The following is a 20,212-nucleotide window of genomic DNA, read 5'->3' as shown; positions in this document are numbered from 1 at the left end:
TCATAGAACCATTTGGGTTGGAAGACACCTTCAAGGTCATCGAGACCAACCATTATCCCAGCACTGCCAGGCAATACACTGTGGAATCACAGAAAATAGAGGTTGAGCCTTGGGATGTCTCTGCTCCAACCTGTTCTGGGTCTGTCCTCATGTTAAGTTTTAACTTTTATCCACTTGAACTTTCCTTGTTCCAGCTCCACTAAGCAGAATTCTCTGATTGTGACTCTTATCTAATAAACTGTCAGCTTACTATACAGCACATGACAGAATCATCAAATCACATAATGGTTTGGGTGGGAAGGGATCCTTAAAGGTCATCTAGTCCAAATTCCCTGGATTCAACAGGGATATCTGCACCTAGAGTAGGTTGCTGAGAGCCCCATCTAAGCTGAACTGGGATGTTGCCAGGGATGGGGCATCAGCCACCTCTCTCTGCAACCTGAGCCAGTATCTTAACATTCTCAGTATAAAAAAAATAAATCTTTATATCTGGTTGAAATCTCCCCTCTTTTAGTTTAAAACCATCAGCCCTTGTCCTGCCACAACAGACCCTGCTAAACAGTCTGTCTTCAGCTTTCCAATAAGCCTCTTTAAGTACTGAAGGGATTCAATAAGGTCTCCCCAGAATCTTCTCCAGGATGAACAACCCCAGCTCTCTCAGCCTGTCCTCACAGCACCAGGGGTTCCAGCCCCACTTTTACCCCCACAAGGATAAAAGTCCTCACCACCATTTGCAGCATGCTTTGGAGCTCCATGGCGAAGCACAAGCTGAAGGCACGAACACCTTCGCTTATAACACTGAACACTATTAATGTTTAATCAGTTAACACCTCCAGCTTGGCCATTTCTCAAGACCTGGGATGTCCTTTCCTTGCCCCAGAACATCCCTTCCCTTTGTTGTTCTTCCATTTGTGTCACGCGGGGGTCGATTTGCCCATTCAGATTTTTACTGCCTGGCTTCACAGTATCACAGTATCACTAAAGTTGGAAGAGCCCTCAAAGATCATCGAGTCCAAGCTGTCACCACAGACCCCATGACTAGACCATGGCGCCAAGTGCCACATCCAATCCCCTCTTGAACACTTCCAGGGATGGTAGTTTGTTCCTTAAACCTTCCACTTCAAGGATGCAGCTTCCCATACTTTCCACCTCTTGTCTATCTCCACTTACAGCAGCCATACATTCTAGCCTGCTTAAATCTGAATTTTATTCCAATATCTTCATAAAAGATTTTCCCTTCCGTTTGGTCCACATTCAGAGACGTGGGGAAGCTGCTCAGCTGTATAATTCCAATGCTGAAAGACACAAGCAGCCATCTGATATTCCCTTACTTTGTTATTAAAATTTGCTAATTAGTTTGCCTTTCCCTCTTCACACTTGGGCTTAAGACAGTGGAGAATTTCCCCACAGATAAAATTGGTCCCTTCTTAACAAGCCATTCACGCTCCTAAAAGGAAGGAGCTTTCTCCCAGGTGACATTTTGATATGAACTGTAACAAGCAATGGGGCAATTTTCCTTTGATTCTGAATTTCATTTTCACTCCACCAAATGTATTTTAATATACATTCTGCAGTTCTTCTGGAGCTGGGATTGTGACAGCTCCATTAAACAAATGTATGCTTTCATTGTCTAAAGAAACTCCAGGATAACAAGGTAGAGGAAGCTGGGCTAGGGAGGGAAGAGCATTAAAGCACAGGCTTTATTAATCTCATGAGGCTTCTCTGATACCTGCAAGGGGAGGCTGAAGGCCTCACAGAAATAAACGCAACTATGGAAACTCTGCTAAGGCTTATGGAAAATCAGGAGGTGACTGGCGACAGCCAACACAGAATCATAGAATTGTTTTGGTTGGAAAGGACCTCTGGGATCACCAAGTCCAACCATTGACCTAACACCACCATGGCCATTAAACCATGTCCAAAAGTGACACGTTTCTTGAGCGCATTCAGGGACAGTGACTCCACCACCTCCCTGGGCAGCCTGTTCCAGTGTCTGACCATGCATCAGCGAAGAATTTTTTCCTAATACCCAACCTAAACCTCCCCTGCTATAATTTGAGGCCATTTCCTCTCATCCTATCACCTGGGCACTAGAGAGACTGACCCCCACCTTACTCCAACCTCCTTTCAGGGAGTTGTAGAGAGCTATGAAGTCTCCCCTCAGCCTCCTCTCACGTCTGATTAATTAGGTAGCCTTTGGTAATGGGATTATAATGTTGGTGGACAAGAGAAGAGCAACTGATTTCATACACCTGAACTTCTGCAAAGCATCTTTTAGCAAGACTCTTGTGACAGGACCAGGGGTGAGGGTTCTAAACTAAAAGAGGGGAGATTCTGACCAGAAGGAACAAAGAAAGTGTTTACATTTAGGGTGGTGAGACACTGACCCAGGCTGCCCAGACAGGTGGTCAGTGCTCCAACCATGGAGAGATTCCAGATGAGGTTGGATGGGGTTCTGAGCAACCTGCTCTAGTTGAAGATGTCCCTGCTCACTGCAGAGGGGTCGGACTAGATGACCTTTAAAGGTCTCTTCCAACCTAAACCATTTTATACTTATGATCCTATGAAAGAAGCATCTGTAAGGAGCTTGCTGTATATATTAGGGCCATGAGGATGATCAGAGGGCTGGAGCACCTCTCCTATGAGGACAGACTGAAAGAGTTGGAGCTGTTCAGTCTGGAGAAGAGAAGGCTCAGAGGTGACCTTATTGTGGCCTTCCAGTATCTGAAGGAGGCTACAAGAAGGCTGGAGAGGGACTTCTCAGGATATCAGGTAGTGATAGGACTAGGGGGAATGGAATGAAGCTGGAGGTGGGGAGATTCAGGCTGGACGTGAGGAGGAAGTTGTCCAGGGATTGAGGCCCTGTCCCTGGAAGTGTTTAAGACCAGGCTGGATGAGGCTCTGGCCAGCCTCATCTAGTGTGAGGTGTCCCTGCCCATGGCAGGGGGGTTGGAACTAGATGATCCTTGTAGTCCCTTCCAACCCTGATTGATTCTATGATTCCCAAACATTTTTTCCTACTACCTCATCCTCTTCACAAAAGCTTCTGTTCTCCTAATCCCTAACTAGCAAAAGGAAGGTGAATTCAAGGAGGAGAGGCAATGTTGTAAATATGAGCAAACCTTCCAGATTTTACAGCAAAACATCACTACTTTTCCACCTGAGAGGAAAGATTTCCCTGTGTATTGGCTGCCTGATAGAACAGACCCAGGCAGAGCCTCTCTCCAGCCTCTCCATCCCACTGCAGTGGGGCACTGGATGATGCAGACAATTTCTCTACAGATGGTGAGCTAATAATTCTTACCAGCAATGTACTCTGAAGTTTTAAGCATCGTTTATCATAGACTCATGGAATCATTTCGGTTGAAAGAGACCTTTAAGATCATCAAGTCCAACCATTAGCACTGCCAGGTCACCACCATATCCCAAAGAACCACATCTACACAGCTTCTAAACCACTCCAGGGATAGGGAATTCACCACTCCCCTGATCAGCCTGTTCCAGGCTTTGACAACCTTTTCCACAAAAAGCATTGATCCTCATGTCCAACCTAAACCTCCCATGGCACAGCTTGAGGCCACTTCCTCTTGTCCTATCACTTGCTCCTTGGGAGTAAAGGCCAACCCTGACCTCACTCCAACCTCCTTTCAGGGAGTTCTAGTGAAGGTCTCCTCTCAGCCTCCTTTTGTCCAGGCTTAACAACCCCAGTTCCCTCAGCCACTCCTCAGAATTGTGCTTTTCAGAGGTGCTTTGAAACGCTGTCATGTCAGGGAAGATGAGGACAGGGTGCCACAGAAGAATGCTGATCAAGGATGAACTAAATTAAGATTTGCATTACAAATCATCAGGATTTGACAGGTGTTGTGCTCCTAAAACTTGCTTGCAATGAAAATTATTTACCAGTATTTCTAGTTCCTGGAGAGGACTGTTGTAGGTGATGCCACTGTCTCCAGCTTACAACACTGACTCAATAGTAAAGATTGCATAGTGGGAACAAATACTTCACCATGAATGTGGTGGAACACTGCAACAGGTTGTCCAGGAATGCAGTTGAGGCCCCATCCCTGGAGATATTCAAGGTCAGGCTTGACAATACTCTGAGCAGCCTGAACTAGTGGGGGATGTCCCTGCTCACTGCAGAGTGGTCAGACTAGATGACTTCTGGAGGTCACTTCCAACCCAAATCACTCTATGATTCTATGCAAACTGCCAGGAAATAGTTTCAATTTCAGTCCTTTCCTGGTGGAAAGCAGGTGTGTGCCTGAGTTTTAATATTTACACCTTAATCTTCAAACCACAGGAACTAGGTATCCATAGTTTTCATTCTGAGAGGCAAACAGAGCCATGTGAAAAACTTAACTGACAGCTCAGCATGGAAGGAAATAAACACCAGGAAAAAATTCTTCTCACTTTTTGTCAGCCAAGCAGTAGCTTCAGAGTTTCGTGTTTATCTCTGGAAAGTTTACCAGAAACAAACCTTACCACTCCCCTGAGTTATTGACAAGTGGTTACACAACTTCCATCAGCTCTAAAAAAGTGTTTCAGTGGGAACTGGAAGATAAAAAAGACTTCTCTAACTGAAAGCACAAATAGTCCTCATGATGAGGTTAACCCATCTGAAACTTTTTTGTTTCAAAGCCAAGATCAAAAGTAAGGAAACAAACAAAAAGGCAGCTCTGAGCAAGCTTATTTGTTACTTTCCAGAAGATAAAAGGATTTTCTCTTCAGATATTGAGTGGTGCCACATTTTCCCCAGAAGCTGCTGTGAAGAGCAGGTCTGCCCAAGATGATAGTGGGGGAGTGATGTCTGAGAGCATCATCTGCAGCAGAATCTGCCTCTTGCAGTGCTAAACCCACTCACTGTCCCCAGCTCTTCTTCCAGTTGGTTTGCCTCTAAGACACTTCTGACACAAGATAACCAGCACAGGTTAGAGGCTGACTTGCTGGGAAGCACCTTTATGGAGAAAGACCTGATAGTGCTGATGGACAACAAGGTAGCATGAGTCAACAATGTGCCCTTTTGGGCAAGAAGACCAATAATGTCCTGGGGTCTATTAAGAAGAGTCAAGGAAGGTTCTTCTCCCCATCTACTTTGCCTTGGTGAGGCCACGTCTGCAGAACTGGCTCCAGTTCTGGGCTCCCCAGTTCAAGAAAGACAGGGAACTACTGAAGAGAGTCCATTGAAAGGCTACAAAGATGCTAGGGGGATTGGAGCATCTCTCTCATGAGAAGAGAGACCTGGAGATCTTTAGCCTAGAGTAAAGATGACTGAGAAGGAATCTTCTCAATGCTTATCAATAGCTAAAGGGCAAGGGTGACAGACTCTTTTCAGAGGTGCCCAGCAACAGCACAAGGGGCAATAGACACAAACTGGAACTCAGGAGGTTCCATTTGAACATGAGGAAAGAATTCTTTCCTGTGAGGGTGCCAGAGCCCTGGACCAGGCTGTCTAGAGAAGTTGAAGAGTCTCCTTCTCTGGAAAGATTCCAAAGCTGCCTGGATGTGATTCTGGGCAACCTGATCTAAGCAAATCCACGTTAGCAGGGGGGTGGACTAGATGATCTTCAGAGTGTCCCTTCCAACCCCCACCTTTCTGTGATTCTGCCCTGGTATTTGGCAACCTAAAGAGAGCAACACTGCTCCTGTTGTGGCCACGGGCTGGCTAGGCACAAGTGTAAGAAGCCTGACTTGAAGATGCAATATTTTTAGTGGATGTCCTCTGCAAAGCAGTAGAAGCTTCAGATCTTTCCTTGGACATAGTCCACAGCAATTGTCTTGTCTGTTCTCCACCAGGCAACCAAGAGAGCCTTTCCCAGTGGGCATGGCAGGGGTTCCTAGTTTATTTGTGCTTTTTGCTTTTTAGAAGCAAGGCTTCAGGAGTGCCCCAATGGTTTTAATTCAATTGTGGTGAGACAAGTCTGGGGTTTCTTCTTCCTAAGTTCCTCAACATGCTGCGTGCATCTTTGTCTTGTTCAGCAGGACTCCATTTCAAACACAGGGCTGAAACAACATCCCTCTCTAAAACTGACAAAAGAGTTGGAAGAACAGATGACTTAGAAGCACAGTGACTGTCAAGCCTGTCATCTGTGTCCTTCCTACTCCACCAGCAGCCCCCAGGAAAAGGGAATGGCAAGGCAGAGGTTACGACTTCAAGGAAACTCACCTACAGCAAATACCTCTCACGAGATACCATTTATAAAGTGTTGCAACACTTGAAAATGCTGTTAACAGCAGGAAATCTATTTAAAGTGGAAGGAATATGATCATGAAGGAATAAAGAGGGAGTTTCGGCTCAGTGAAGGCCTAGGGCTAGGGAGGGGGAGGGAGCAACTGCATTTACATTTTTTCATCTCAAAGCCCCATCGCAGGATAAAGGGGATGGGAACTCAATCACAGCAAGCCCATTTCATGCCAAGCCAGAAAGTCCATTTGCTAGAGGAAAGAATGAAATTTAATAAGGCAGGTGAGGGGGGGTTGGGAGGTGGGGTGGGGAACCAAGGAAAGGCTTGAGATGCCAGGTGGGATGAAGGCAGGGCTCTCCCCACGCAAGAGCAAGGGCTAGTCTGTCAGGCCCCTAAATTAGGGGAAATCCAGAGCAGCCAAGGAGGCACCTCACCCTTCAAATTAATCTAGAACTCACTCTTCCTCCCTGCCACGATATCCAATTTCATAGGCAAGAATGTAACCCTTTACTTGCCTGGGCTGGATCTGTCAAGCTTCCTGACATTAAGAGATGTCTCAGGTAAAACCTGGCCACATGATTTGTACTGATTGCTTTGGAGCATGGAGAAAAGAGGAAAATAAAGAAGAAAAGCTGAGTATAACCCAACCTGCAGTATGCTCCAGCCCAAGACCTCAGTCTTCAACCTCCCAGCCTGGGCAGGTATTCTGCAATGCCAGGAAAGCAGCAGGGAGAACCCACCACCAACCTCCAAGGTCACCTTTTCAAAAGGTGAATCTGGTCAGATACTGGGGAGGAAAATAAAGATATCTTAAGAGCCACAGGAGCTAAGATTTTTTTGTTTGTGTGTGATACGGCTTGCCTGATTTAAATCAAACAGTAGCTGTTATGTCCAGAGGGAAGGGAGATCTTTTTGTAGTGAAAGGTCCTGAATCCAAGTGTGCATTTATCAGGCAAAGTCTGGGTTAATAATTAACTCTGAGCAGCACTTGTAGCACTGGACTGGGGGCTCTGCTGGTTTCTCACCACTCACTGGCAGTCCCCCAGCTCCACTCCACCTGAGCTAATAGTCAGGACAGCACACAGCAATACAGAAGTGACAATCACAAATTTTACTACCATGCCACCATTTCTACTACCAATGGAAGACATCAAGGCAGACAGAAAAGAGCCTTTCCCAAAAATGCAGGGCAAACACTGCAGGCAGATGGATCAGGGCAAGGAAGGATGGCTTCCCAGCTACTACCACCTCTGCACCCCACCTTAGGCCACCAATTATCCATCCTCCATCAACCAAATGAACCAGGGGGAGACCAGCAATGGAACTAGCAACTCCAAGCCACTGCAGCTATCATCCCACCACAATTTAGGGAAACTGCCAAATCAGGGACTGAAATCAGGTGGCCAAAGCAGCCTACAGAGAACTTACACCACCAGTTATCTTATTTGGTCCAGTATTGACACCACACTGAAGAAGAACACGGGAGCAAGCCATACTCAGTCCAGAAGGCTTTTCCATTGGACTTTGGCTAAAACCTGTTTTGATGCAAAAGCTTCTTGCTTTTCAGCTATCTCAGACAGGGAACTGTCAAAGAAGGAACAGGAAACTGCATCAGGCAAAAGCAGCTGTGGTGATGCCCTTTTTGCCTTACAGCCTGTCAGCTGTTAGGGGCATGAGCAGGGGTACAGGGATCCTCCTGCTTATTCATGGTCCACAGCAGTAAGCACTCCCAGTCTTGATGGAGAGAGGCTGCAACTCCCATAGCTGCAGCCCACCCCTCATCCAACTGCTGCTTGTTTAATCACTCTGTTCCTTTCTAAATATATTCCCCTGACTTTCCAAGTTACCACTCCATCACAACCATTCTGCTTTAAGACGTGTCCGGCTGTGGGTAAACCACAGAAGTGTTCAAGTTGTTACATGCATCAGTTAGTAAGAGCTACAAGGATGCTGAGTACACACTTTTTGCTCTAGAAGTTATAGCAGCCCTCACCATAAAACATTTTGATTTCCCAAGTCTGTGACTTTGAAAATTCTCTAGCTGTGGACCTCAGTTCACCTGCACAACACCAGGAGCCAGCCCTCCTCCCAGCATAGCACTGAGTTACCCAAACCGCGCGGCGTGAACCCTTTGCGTGCCACTCTGCCAGCGCAGGAATTAGCTATTCCAGTTTGCAAACCACATTGAGAAAGCCCAGCTGATTCAGGCAGTAAGTTCATCTTTACAAGCTCTTCAAGCAGCTCACATAGCTGTGAAGGCACTCCAGCCTGCCTGCTCAGCTCATGGACAGAAAGCAGCCCAAAGGATGCCAGGGACAGAGGAAACCGGCAGCGACTTTTGCTTTCACTGGTCTCCGTCATCAATTCCACACGAAGAGGGTCTCCAGCAAAAGCCACCCCTGTGACAGGCTGAAACATTTTCTGCCAGAGGAAAGAAGAAACAAGAGACCTGCAACCTTACCTCTATCTTCCCGAGGTGAAAGATGGTTCATGGGAAAAACTGGACTCTTCAGTGAATTAAAACAGCAAACCAGCAGAATCCTAGAGCCACAGCGAATGCAGGCATCGGCCTTCCATGGGCAGCCTTCACATGAACTCTTCTGAGAGGGGACCAGCTTCAATTAGTGAGTCCTGGAGAGGCAAGCATAGGTTGTCTACATTAGCTTTCATGTATCTCTCTGAATTATTATTCACATTATGCAATTTTCAGGGTCTTGAGCAGAAAAACAGCTCAGCAAAGCTGAGGTCAACTACTAATTCACAGCAGCATCATTAATAGCTTGCTGACCTCCTCGATACCATCAGTTGCAAGGCAGTTTTTTGAGTTCACTGGGAAAGAACTCATCAAGCCTCCTCAAGCTTTAAGCTACTTGGGGAAATAAAGTAAATGAAAGCTGAATACTCCAACCAACAGGATTTTAACTTCTCCCTTCCCTCTTTGCCAATGCCACTCCTAAGAAATAAAGATTACCCTCCAGAAAAAAACCACAGCAGCAGATCTCGCAGCAAATCTGCTGTAGCAAGACAGCATCTACGCAGCACGGCAGATAAAAACTAGCACCAGAAAATTACAGTTGGTGTTTACAGCCAAGAAGCTGCAGACCACCACCAAACTCATAAAACTCAAAGATAATGAGATCCTTCCTTGCCTCACAAAGGCACGGAGAGTAAATTGCTGCTGTTACTAAGCACTAAGCTAAAACTGGATCAAGGGGATTTCTCCAGTTCCTCCTCTTCCACAGACCTTCTGCATCACCTTCCAGGTAGCCAGGTAGCCTCTGAACCTGAGATGAGTGTAATTCTAGAATGGAATGGAATGGAATGGAATGGAATGGAATGGAATGGAATGGAATGGAATGGAATGGAATGGAATGGAATGGAATGGAATGGAATGGAATAGACCAGGTTGGAAGAAACCTTGAAGATCATCATGTCCAACCTATCATCCAACACCACCTAACCAACTAAACCATGCAACCAAGAACCCTGTCAAGTCTCCTTCTGAACACTTCCAGTGATGGTGACTCCACCACCTCCTCAGACAGCCCATTCCAATAGCCAATCACTCTCTCTGTGTAAAACTTCCTCCTAACCTCCAGCCTAAACCTCCCCTGGTGCAGCCTGAGACTGTGTCCTCTTGTTCTGGTACTGGCTGCCTGGGAGAAGAGACCAACCTCTGCCTGTCTACAACCACCCTTCAGGTAGTTGTAGAGAGCAATAAGGTCACCCCTGAGTCTCCTCTTCTCCAGGCTAAGCAACCCCAGCTCCCTCAGTCTCTCCTCATAGGGCTTGTGTTCCAAGCCCCTCCCCAACTTTGTTGCCCTTCTCTAGACACATTCCAGCAACTCAATATCCTTCCTAAACTGAGGGGCCCAGAACTGGACACAGTACTCGAGGTACGGCCTAACCAGTGCAGTGTACAGGGGCAGAATGACCTCCCTGCTCCTGCTGGCCACACTGTTCCTGATGCAGGCCAGAATGCCATTGGCCCTCCTGGCTGCCTGGGCACACTGCAGGCTCATGTTCAGCCTACTATCAACCAGCACCCTCAGGTCCCTCTCTGCCTGGCCGCTCTCCAGCCACTCTGACCCCAGCCTGCAGCATTGCATGGGGTTGTTGTGGCCAATGTGCAGAACCCGGCACTAAAAAACAATTTCACTGCCAAAGACACTAAGTTGGCAGCATCCATTTTCTTCAGCTATCCCCTCTCCTCTAAGACATATCAGCCTGAAACTTGTTCCTCTCCAGTCAAATGCCAGCATGTCAGCTAAGCTGGGGCTTGAAAACACCTTCCTAGGGTGAAAATTTGAAGTTCATAAAATTGGGCTTTTGATACTTTGATGAATTCTACTGAAAAAGCAAGCAATTTAAAACCAAAACCAACCATGGAAACACTGAGATGAGCTTCATGACCTTTACTCCACACAATGCAGTTTCTATAGCCAAGCTTGTCACCTTCCCCATCAAATGCTCCAAGAAAGAAGTCTCAGTGTTGCTTTTGAAATTGTAGTTGTAGCAGTTACAGGATCCACATCTTCTTCACCTTGAACACCTAAGAGCTGGTTGGAAACCCAACCTAGTAATTCCTGGGTCCCTCTGCAGTCATAGAATGGTTTGGATTGGAAGGGACCTTAAAGATCACCTCGTTCAAACCCACTGCAGTAAAGAGAAACATCTTCAAACAGACCAGGTTGCTCAGAGCCCCATCCAACCTGGCCTTGAACCCTTGCAGGGATGGGGAATCCAAAACTTCTCCAGGCAACCTGATCCAATGTCTCATCACCCTCATAGTAAAGAATTCAATAAACAGGTCCACAGATCTGCCCTTTGGAGATGCTGGATAAAGATATCTGCACATCCCCACAACCTGACCAGCCCCCAAAACTGACTGCTGCTTCAGTGATGAGGTTTGGTCCTCAAGGAATGATCAAGTTAGGAGGCCATGTCAAATTCCAGGATGTGTCTACTTTCTTTCTCTCTGTCACAGGGTTTCTAGGACTTCTGGTTAAATTTATACCTCTAAGCCTGAGCATCTGAAGTTAGATGAGGGGAGTATCAGCATTAGTTCAAAACCTCCTTGTCCTATCACCACTCCTACTATTACAAAAGAAATTACTTACAGGGGCACAGTCATTAGAACAGTGCCTTAATAATGCACTAGTCATTAAGGACACAAGTCATTAACAACACAAGGCTCCTATAAGTCACTCGATGTAATTTAGTCATGAACAATCAAGTAGACAAAGGAGGTAGGAAAACTCAGACAGCAGCCAAGGCACTGGCAAAGAATAGCTCTGGAAGCCTGCAGATCTACATTCCAACAGAGGTGTAATGGCTGGGACAAGCTAACCATGAACCACCAATGTGCCCTCATGGCCTAGAAGCCCAGTGGGATCCTGGACTGCCTTCAGAAGAGTGTGGCCAGCAGGTTTAGGAAGGTTTCCCTCCCCCTCTCCTCTAACTGCAGTACTGGGTGCAGTTATGGGTTCCCCAGTTCAAAAAAGACAAGGAACTACTTATGAAGGTCCAACAGAGGGTATGAAGATGCTGGGGGGACTGGAGCATTTCTCTGATGAGGAAAGGCTGAGAGACATGGGGCACTTCAGCCTGGAGAAGAACAGACTGAGAGGGGATCTTCTCAATGCTTATCAATAGCTAAAGGACAAGGGGCAAGAAGATGGCACTGGACTTTTTTCAGTGGTGTCCAGCAACAGGCACAAAGTGGAACCCAGGAGGTTCCACCTGAACATGAGGAAAAAACTTTTTCCTGTGAGGGTGCTGGAGCCCTGGAACAGGCTCCCCAGAGAGGTTGTGGAGTCTCTTTCTCTGGAGAGATTCCAAACCTGCCTGTACATTGTGATCCTGGGCAACCTCCTGTGGGTGATCCGGTTTTAGCAGGGGGTTTGACTAGGTGATCTCCAGAGGTTCCCTCCAACCCACATCATTCTGTGTGTGTGATGAGTACATCCCGATGAGAGACAGGTGGCCTGCCTTGTTAAACATCCATTAAACACATGTACACATAAATGAACACAAAAGATACAGCACAACATGCTGTACTGCTCAGACTTCCAGTCTGAAGGTTGCATTTTACCAGTAGGAGATGGTCTCTCAACTTCTAAATAATAAACATGTCCCAGCTGCTTTCACTACACCTGCAATAAATAGATCAAATGATGCTAAGGAAGGAATGGTAAAAGCAGAAAATAAAAATGTTACTAATGGAAACCTCAGGAATTCATTCCCAGGTTCCCACAGCAGTGTCTGGGTCTGGTGGGAATGAAGGTCCCCAAACCCTTCTCAACCTGGCTCTCATGAAAATGAAAACAAGAATCAGAATAAAAAATACATAGAGAAGAAAAACAAAGTTCTTAGTTTATTACAGTAAGTCAGGAATGCAAGTCTTAGGAGGAATGGCTGAGAGGACCTGGATTGTTTATCTGGAGAAGAGGAGGCTGGGGAGGAGACCTTGTTGCTCTCCACAACTCCCTGAAAGGAGGTTGCAGTCAGGCTGGGGTTGGTCTCTTCTCTCTAGTAGCAGCTGATAGGATGAGAGGAAATGGTCTCAAATTGTGCCAGGGGAGGTTTAGTTTGGGTATTAGGAAAAGTTTCTTTACTGAAAGAGTGGTCAGGCATTGGAACAGGCTGCCCAGGGAGGTGGTGGAGTCATAACCCTGGAGGTGTTCAGAAACATGTGGACATAGCACTGTGGGGCATGGTTTATTGGCCATGGCGGTGTTAGGTCAGTGGTTGGACTTGGTGATCATAGAGATCTTTGCCAACCAAAATAATTCTGTGATTCTGTTCTATGCTTCTATGAAACAGTAAGAGAAGCACAAGAGGTTTGAGTGCACCGTGCTGCAAAAATTACCTAGGAAACAGCAAATTCCAGCAATGGCCAAGGACTGCTATTGAGCAGACCCAGAGCAGCCACCAGCAACGTTATGGGAAGGGCAGGTGAATGCAACAAATATTTCTGTTCATTAATTAAGAAAGAAACCAGATGGTACAGTCATGCCACAGGAAACATTTCCTATCCCAGACAGCAATGCAGACAGATGTGAAACAGCAGTGAACAGAGCTGCTTGGACTTAAATCAGGAGATATTCAGCTGCATCCCAAGGGCTTTGAAAAAGCCGGACAAGAAAAACTCTGAAGCATTTATTGTAGGTTTAACTTGGGAAATTTGAGAGCAATGGAGGACACAGGATGACCAACCTAGTAACAAGCTATAGAGACAGCTTACATCCCAGGAAGAAAAGGAAAATCATAGACTAACAGAACGGTTTGGGTTGGAAGGAACCTTTAAAGGTCATCTAGTCCAAGCCCCCTGCAATGAGCAACGACATCTTCAGCTACAGAAGGTTGCTCAGAGCCCCACCCAACCTGACCTGGTATGGTTCCAGGAATGGGGTGTATACCCCTTCGTGAGGCAACCTGGCCAATCCCCTACTGTCCTCAGCACAAAACATTTCTCCCTTCTATCTAGTCCAAATCTCTCCTCTTTTTAGTTTAAAGCCATTACCCCTTGGCTTGTTACATCACACCCTGATAAAAAAGTCTGTCCCTATCTTTTTGATAGTGCCTCTTTAAGTACTGAAAGGTTGCAGTAAGGCCTCTTTAGAGCCTTCTCTACTCCAGGCTGAACAACCCCAGCTCTCTCAGTTTGTCCTCACAGCAGAGGGGTTCTAGGCCTCAGATCACTTTTGTGGCCTCATCTGGATCCACTCTGACAGGTCCATGTCTCTCCTGTGCTGAGGACCTCAGGGCTGCACACAGCACAGCAGGTGGGGTCTGAGCAGAGCAGAAGGGCAAATCCTCTCCCTGGATCTGCTGGCCAGGCTGCTTTGGATGGAGCCCAGGATATGGTTTGCTTTTGAGGCTGTGAGCACACATTGCTGGCTTAAGAGTTCTACGAAGTCAATAGCTGACATCTATCTACACCAAGGTCTTCAACCCACTCTGTGTGAGGTTTTCAAGACTACAAAATTGGCTTCAAACTTTCAGTCTGTTGCATCAGAGCTGTTAGAGTTCAGGAAATCTTTTAACTTTGCAAAGTCTGATTTCTCAAGTAACTGGAGTTGTGTTACATAACGTGGAATATATTAAACAGATTAATAATTAGCCAAGTGAGAAGTCATAAAATATAACTAGATCATCATTCATCACGTGCTTGCACTGCAGTCCCAGAAGGAGCAGCTGTTGCGCCCTACATTACTCATCATCCTGTGAGCCATGAGCAAAAGCCACTGCAATCCCAGCTCACATTGACTCTGCAGAGAGAGAAGGACAAGAGAGCTGGATCTTCTACCAGACCAGTGTGACTACAAGCAAAGACACTGCACAGATTTATCACCCAACACAGATTTGGAGCAGAGATCCTACCCTGTCCAGATGGGATGTAACAGAGCAGGGGCACACTAGAAGCATCTGAAGGCAGCAGCAGTTAGAATAGAATAGAATAGAATAGAATAGAATAGAATAGAATAGAATAGAATAGAATAGAATAGAATAGAATAGACCAGACCAGGTTGGAAGAGACCTTCAAGATCATCGTGTCCAACCTATCATCCAACACCACCTAATCAACTTAACCATGCAACCAAGCACCTTATCAAGTCTCCTCCTGAACACCTCCAGTGATGGTGACCCCACCACCTCCTCAGGCAGCCCATTCCAATGGGCAATCACTCTCTCTGTGTAAAACTTCCTCCTAACCTCCAGCCTAAACCTCCCCTGGCGCAGCCCAAGACTGTGTCCTCTTGTTCTGGTGCTGGTTGCCTGGGAGAAGGGCAACAAGGCTGGTGAGAGGTCTTGAGCACAAGCCCTATGAGGAGAGGCTGAGGGAGCTGGGATTGTTTATCCTGGAGAAGAGGAGGGTTTGCTTAGTGTAAGAACAAGGGGGTAAGAAATGAAGACAGCAGGTGGCAAATCCGAAGCCAAAGAAGAGATGGTGGTTTCTTCAAACAGGACCCAGCTAAGCAGTTTGGCTCCTTGGTGCAGGATGTCATGTATGCTAAACATCTGCATGAGCTCACAGAAAGACTGGCTGTGTCACAGAGCAGAGACCCATGATAGTTACTAATCTCTGACTGGGAAAATCCTGGAGATGTTGAATGATCAGAGGCTAGAGAGTTGGGAAAATGCCGTATAGGATCTGCCCAGTTCTCACTTCCTACTGGAGGCTTCACTTTTAGAAACAGCATGCAGATCCATCCATGCTATTCTTATACTCTCACCTAGGAGTAGAGGAAACCATACCTTGAAAAAGATCTCAGTGATGGTGGACCACACATGGCTCCCCAGTGCACCTCCTTTGGAAGCAGCACTGCAGAGTCCACATGCATGGCCCCACCCTCTTGACGCTCATCCTTTAGTTATTCATCAGCATTAAGAGGATCTCCTCTCAGGCTGCTCTTATCCAGGCTAAACAGCCCCAGGTCTCTCAGCCTTTCCCCATCAAAGATAATGAAGTCCCCTCAATCTTTCACTGGACTCTCTCCAGTAGGTCCTTATCTCACTTGAAATGGGGAGCCCAGAACTGGACCCAGTACTCCAGATACCACTTCACTAGGGCATAGTAAAGGGGAAGAAGAACCTCCCTCAAGCTGCTGGTCATGCCTTCTGAAGGCACCCAAGAATTACTCCATCCTCTCAAGCTCTCACATGTCCCACACACTTTCTTGTCCTCAACCACATGAAGATTTTGCTAAGCTTTCCCAGATCACAACTACACAACCTGGTTGCAGACCACTACCCATAGTCCATAAATCAGCTAAAGGAGGTGGATCAACCTTTTCTTTCCAAAACATAATGCCTTCAGGCCATAATAAAAGACACTGTACAAGTGCTATTGTGCACAAGCTTTCAGTTTAAGATATGAAGACATCTGGAGGACAGATAAAAGAAATAAGTATCCATAGATTAAATACATCACCAGCCCAGGATATTTTCCCCTTTCATCAGCAAGCCTTGTAGTTAGCAGGGAAATGCCCTTGGAAGTTTCCAACACTGGAAACCCAAAGCCCTTTCAATAAAGCTTGCACTGACAGGCAGCCTTTGCTCCTCTGTTTTCTTCCCAAATTCTCTTTGCAGCATTTCTTACCCAAACTATTTATAGCCTTCAAAAAATGGTCTGAACTGATTTGCTCTAGGTAGAACAGTGCTTTTCCCTGCAACACAGCATCCAAGTTGGGTTGTTCCCTGGAAGTCAGCAGAGCACAAGGACAAAATATCCCACATAAGTCAGTGGACTGGACCCTGGTTTTAAACAGTTGAAGCTGAGGCAATAACTGGGTTATCCACGATCCTGTTAAGCATATCCTCTGAAGCTGCTTTGAGCAAGTTACAGACCAGATGACCCCCTGACACCCTTTCCACATTAACTACTGCAGATTCAGTCCCCTCAGCATCTTTGTAGCCTCTGATGGACTCTCTCCAATAGTTCCCTGCTTCTCTTGAACTGGGAAGCCCAGAACTGGAGCCATTACTGCAGATGTGACCTCACTAGGACAGAGTAGAGGTATCTGCTGGTCACACTCTTGTTAATGCACTCTAGGAGACCATTTGCCTTCTTGTCTATGAGAGCACATTGCTGGCTCATAGTGAACTTGCTGTCCACCAGCACTCCCAAGTCCTTCTCCACAAAGCTGCTCTCCAGCAGGTCTACCCCTAACCTGCCCTTGTGCAAGGGGGTTATTCCTCCTTAGGTGCAGGACTCTACCCTTGCCCTTGTGAACTTAAACTTGTTCCATGAAAATGTCTTCAAACATGCAGAGTAGTCTGGTGTGTTGCTGATCTGGCCAGCCTTCCCATCCCTACATCTGCTTTGAAATTCTGATGATCAACTGAAAAATTAACAAGGAGCATAATGAGGCTAAGCACTAGCACAGTGTTTAAGCTCAAGGTCAATAGCTAATACATTTTTTAGTAAAATAAACCCACTAAGCCATTTCAGATGTTCCAGCAGCCAGAAGAAACAACTTCCTGCCATCTTTCATTGGAGCTAGATCTCCCCCAAAATCTTTCATCTTTAGCTTACCACAGCTTTATCCTCCAAGTCATGTGCTTTCTTCAGCCATGGACCTCCAGGGTGTAAATGCCTTGCAAGTGAGTTTTCACACAGCCCATGATGGACTGGGGCCACCACAGCACCTTTGAAGCAGTCACCATTCACCATGTGAAACATGCATCATTCAATAACTCCCTTGTTATATTTCACTTAAGGCTCTAAATATTTTATCTATGATTGTTTAATATTAAACTCCATAAAGAAGGGTCTGTGGGGACAGGACCAGAAACTCTTCACTTGATGAGCAGACCTACACCATGAAGACAAACAGGGGTTTGTCCAGCTTTGTCTCACACTGTGACCGCCAGATCCTCTCCTGCGTGTCAGCTGCAACAGTTGGTTCCATTTAGCCTAGGGAATCAAAGCTAATAAATTATACCCAACTATAAAAAGCAAGTGGAAATGAGTTTAAGAGGGGTTTAATGTTTATTGTATGTTGACAAAATCCATAATTTATTTACTTGTTTTTCAGTGCTGTGCTATATATAAAAAGGCTACAAAGCAGCATGAAAAAGCACAGCTTTGTTAAGGAGGTTGCAGGGAGCCTCCCACAAGGACCTTCCTTCTCTGCCTGCTTATAAGGAACATGCAACACCAAATATGTTTTTGCACCCCCTCCAAACTCCAGAGCTGTTGGGCCAGTGTAAGGGCTGCATTTTTAAGGGGATAGTTAATCTCCCTGGAGTGAAGGCATTCAGGCCACAGCTCCAAGCCAATATTAATTCCCACTACGTTTTCCTTCACGTGAAATTACCCCTTTAAATTTGATTTTGCTTAGAGCTTGAGCACATTTTTGGGCATCTGGAAAGCCTGTTCTGCTCCTTATCTGCTTTTTTTCACATATGACTGCCTGGTTTATACCCAACTCCAAATAAGTGTTGGAGGAGACACTGAGAGAAAAGTCATTTTGCAAGAGGGCTGGATCTGTTTGCCAGTTAACTGCTGCAAATTAAAAGGTCAGAAAAACAATTGCTGTATTTGGGAAGAATCATTTGAAACAACTAAGACCTCAATGAAAAAAAAACACCCAACATTAACTTTGTTCCAGCAAAGTGAGGTGTCTTATCTACCCACGAGGAAGTTTAATAAACAGCTTTCTGTCCTCCTAAGGTTTGGAACACGTGCCAGGTTTTTGCAGGGATCCCACTCATCCTAGCTGGAAGTGCAAGGGTTTAACCATAGGACAGAAAGTGGAAAATGTGCTTTTAAAAGAAATCTGAGAGAGAAATTGATTTAATTTATTCATGTAGTAAATCAGTAACCACAGACAACGCATACTGAAGTCCTATCTGCAGACTGCTCCTGCTGTTAGGACTAAGATCAGTGAATTACCTGCTGGTCCAAACCATTCCATGATTCTGTGATTCCCAAAGCCCAAAGTGCTCCTGTAAGACAGGAGAGGCCCCCCATGGAGCCCAAAGTAGGAGCCCTACCAGGCTTTGGCTAATTCAAGACTAGAGAAGCTCCAAGCATAAACAACACAGCTTACTCACTGAGGCTCCCAGCCAGTGCTGCTGGAGCCATCCAGGCAGATTAGAAGCAGCTCCAAGGCTGGGGTAAAACATCAATAACAGCATTTTATGGACTGCCTGTCTTGACAGATGGCCTGGTAGTCATCTTTGGAGATAACTGAAGGAATGAAGAGGCCAGGCTGGGTTTCACTGTCATGTAGTTTGGGGGTTGAACCACGGAGAGAAAAGCAAGGAGAACAAGATGAGACGGAGCGTTGTTTGGTCCCTAAAGCCCAACTGTCTCCACATGTCAGATCAGAAGTGAAGAGCTCAATATGAAGTCATATTTATGTGTTCAACACCAAGTACAAAAGAACTTTCAGCAGGTCTCCACACCTGCCTCATGGAAAGGCCACAAAGATGATCTGAGGGCTGGAGCACCTCCGCTGTCAGGACAGGCTGAGAAAGTTGGGGTTGTTCAGCCAGGAAAAAGAGAACACTCCAGGAAGACCTTCTGGTGGCCTTTCAGTACTTAAGAGATCCTGTAAGAAAGATGGGGAGGGAGCACAGTGATAGAACAAGAGGTAACTGTTTTAAACTGAAAGAGCAGAGATTTAGATTAGAAATTGTTTACTGTGAGAGTGTTGAAACATTGGTGCAAGTTGCTCAGTGGGGTGGTTATTGCCCCAACCCTGGAAACAGTCTGGGTTCAGTTGGACAGGGCTCTGAGCAAACAGATCTTGTTGAAGATGTCTCTGCTTACTGTAAGGAGGTTAGGCTGGATCCTTTCCAACATAAGGTCCTTTCCAACATAAACCACTCTATGATTCTATGATATGTCTGTGGATGCTAACCCTGTCACAGTCTCCTGTGGCTTTTCTTCACTCACCCACCTCACAGCAACAGAAAGTTCCCAATTTTGGTATTTCTGCAAATTGCTGTAATTTTGAACCAGCTCAAGATCTCAGGAGTGCTGTGAAGCCGTAACAGTGCTTCACTGGAAGATGACCCTGGGTGGACCACTTCAACAGCTTCAGGAAATCACATAAATCAAAACCTCTCCCTTGCCATGATTTGACCATCACACAGAACCAGCAAAGAGAAACCTGAACACTCTTTAGCAGATGCCACTTTCAGAGGTGCACAAAGATGCTGAGAGGGCTGAATCATCTCTCTGATAAGGAAAGGCTGAGAGACCTGGAGCTCTTTAGCCTGGAGAAGAGTAGCCTGAGAGGAACCTTCTCAATGCTGGTCAATATCTAAAGGATAGGGTCAGACTCTTTTCAGTGTTGCCCAGCAACAGGACAGGAGGCAATGGGCACAAACTGGAATCCAGGATGTTCTATGAGGGTGCCAGAGCCCTGTAACAGGCTGTCCAGAGAGGCTGTGGAGTCTTCTTCTCTAGAGAAATTCCAAACCTGCCTAAATATGATTCTGGGTAACCTGCTGTGGGTGATCCTGCTTTGCCAAGGGGGTTGGACTAGACGATGCTCACAGGTCCTTTCTTC

At 46.1% G+C, this 20,212-nt stretch overlaps 1 protein-coding gene across 4 annotated transcripts in view; it reads right to left on the bottom strand.

Annotated features, from left to right (window-relative positions):
- Nucleotides 1–20,212, bottom strand: part of NCOA1 (nuclear receptor coactivator 1) — a 206,760-nt gene that overhangs the window by 124,928 nt on the left and 61,620 nt on the right. For all 4 annotated transcript variants that reach the window (XM_054179758.1, XM_054179760.1, XM_054179762.1 and 1 more), the window contains exon 2: nt 8,644–8,813. The gene's annotated coding sequence lies outside the window, so the exon portion shown is untranslated. The remainder of the gene's footprint in view (nt 1–8,643; nt 8,814–20,212) is intronic.

This window comes from Dryobates pubescens, chromosome 3, assembly GCF_014839835.1.
Source record: "Dryobates pubescens isolate bDryPub1 chromosome 3, bDryPub1.pri, whole genome shotgun sequence".
In the NCBI taxonomy this organism is placed as follows: domain Eukaryota; kingdom Metazoa; phylum Chordata; class Aves; order Piciformes; family Picidae; genus Dryobates; species Dryobates pubescens.
This window is presented reverse-complemented; position numbering and strand designations above follow the sequence as displayed.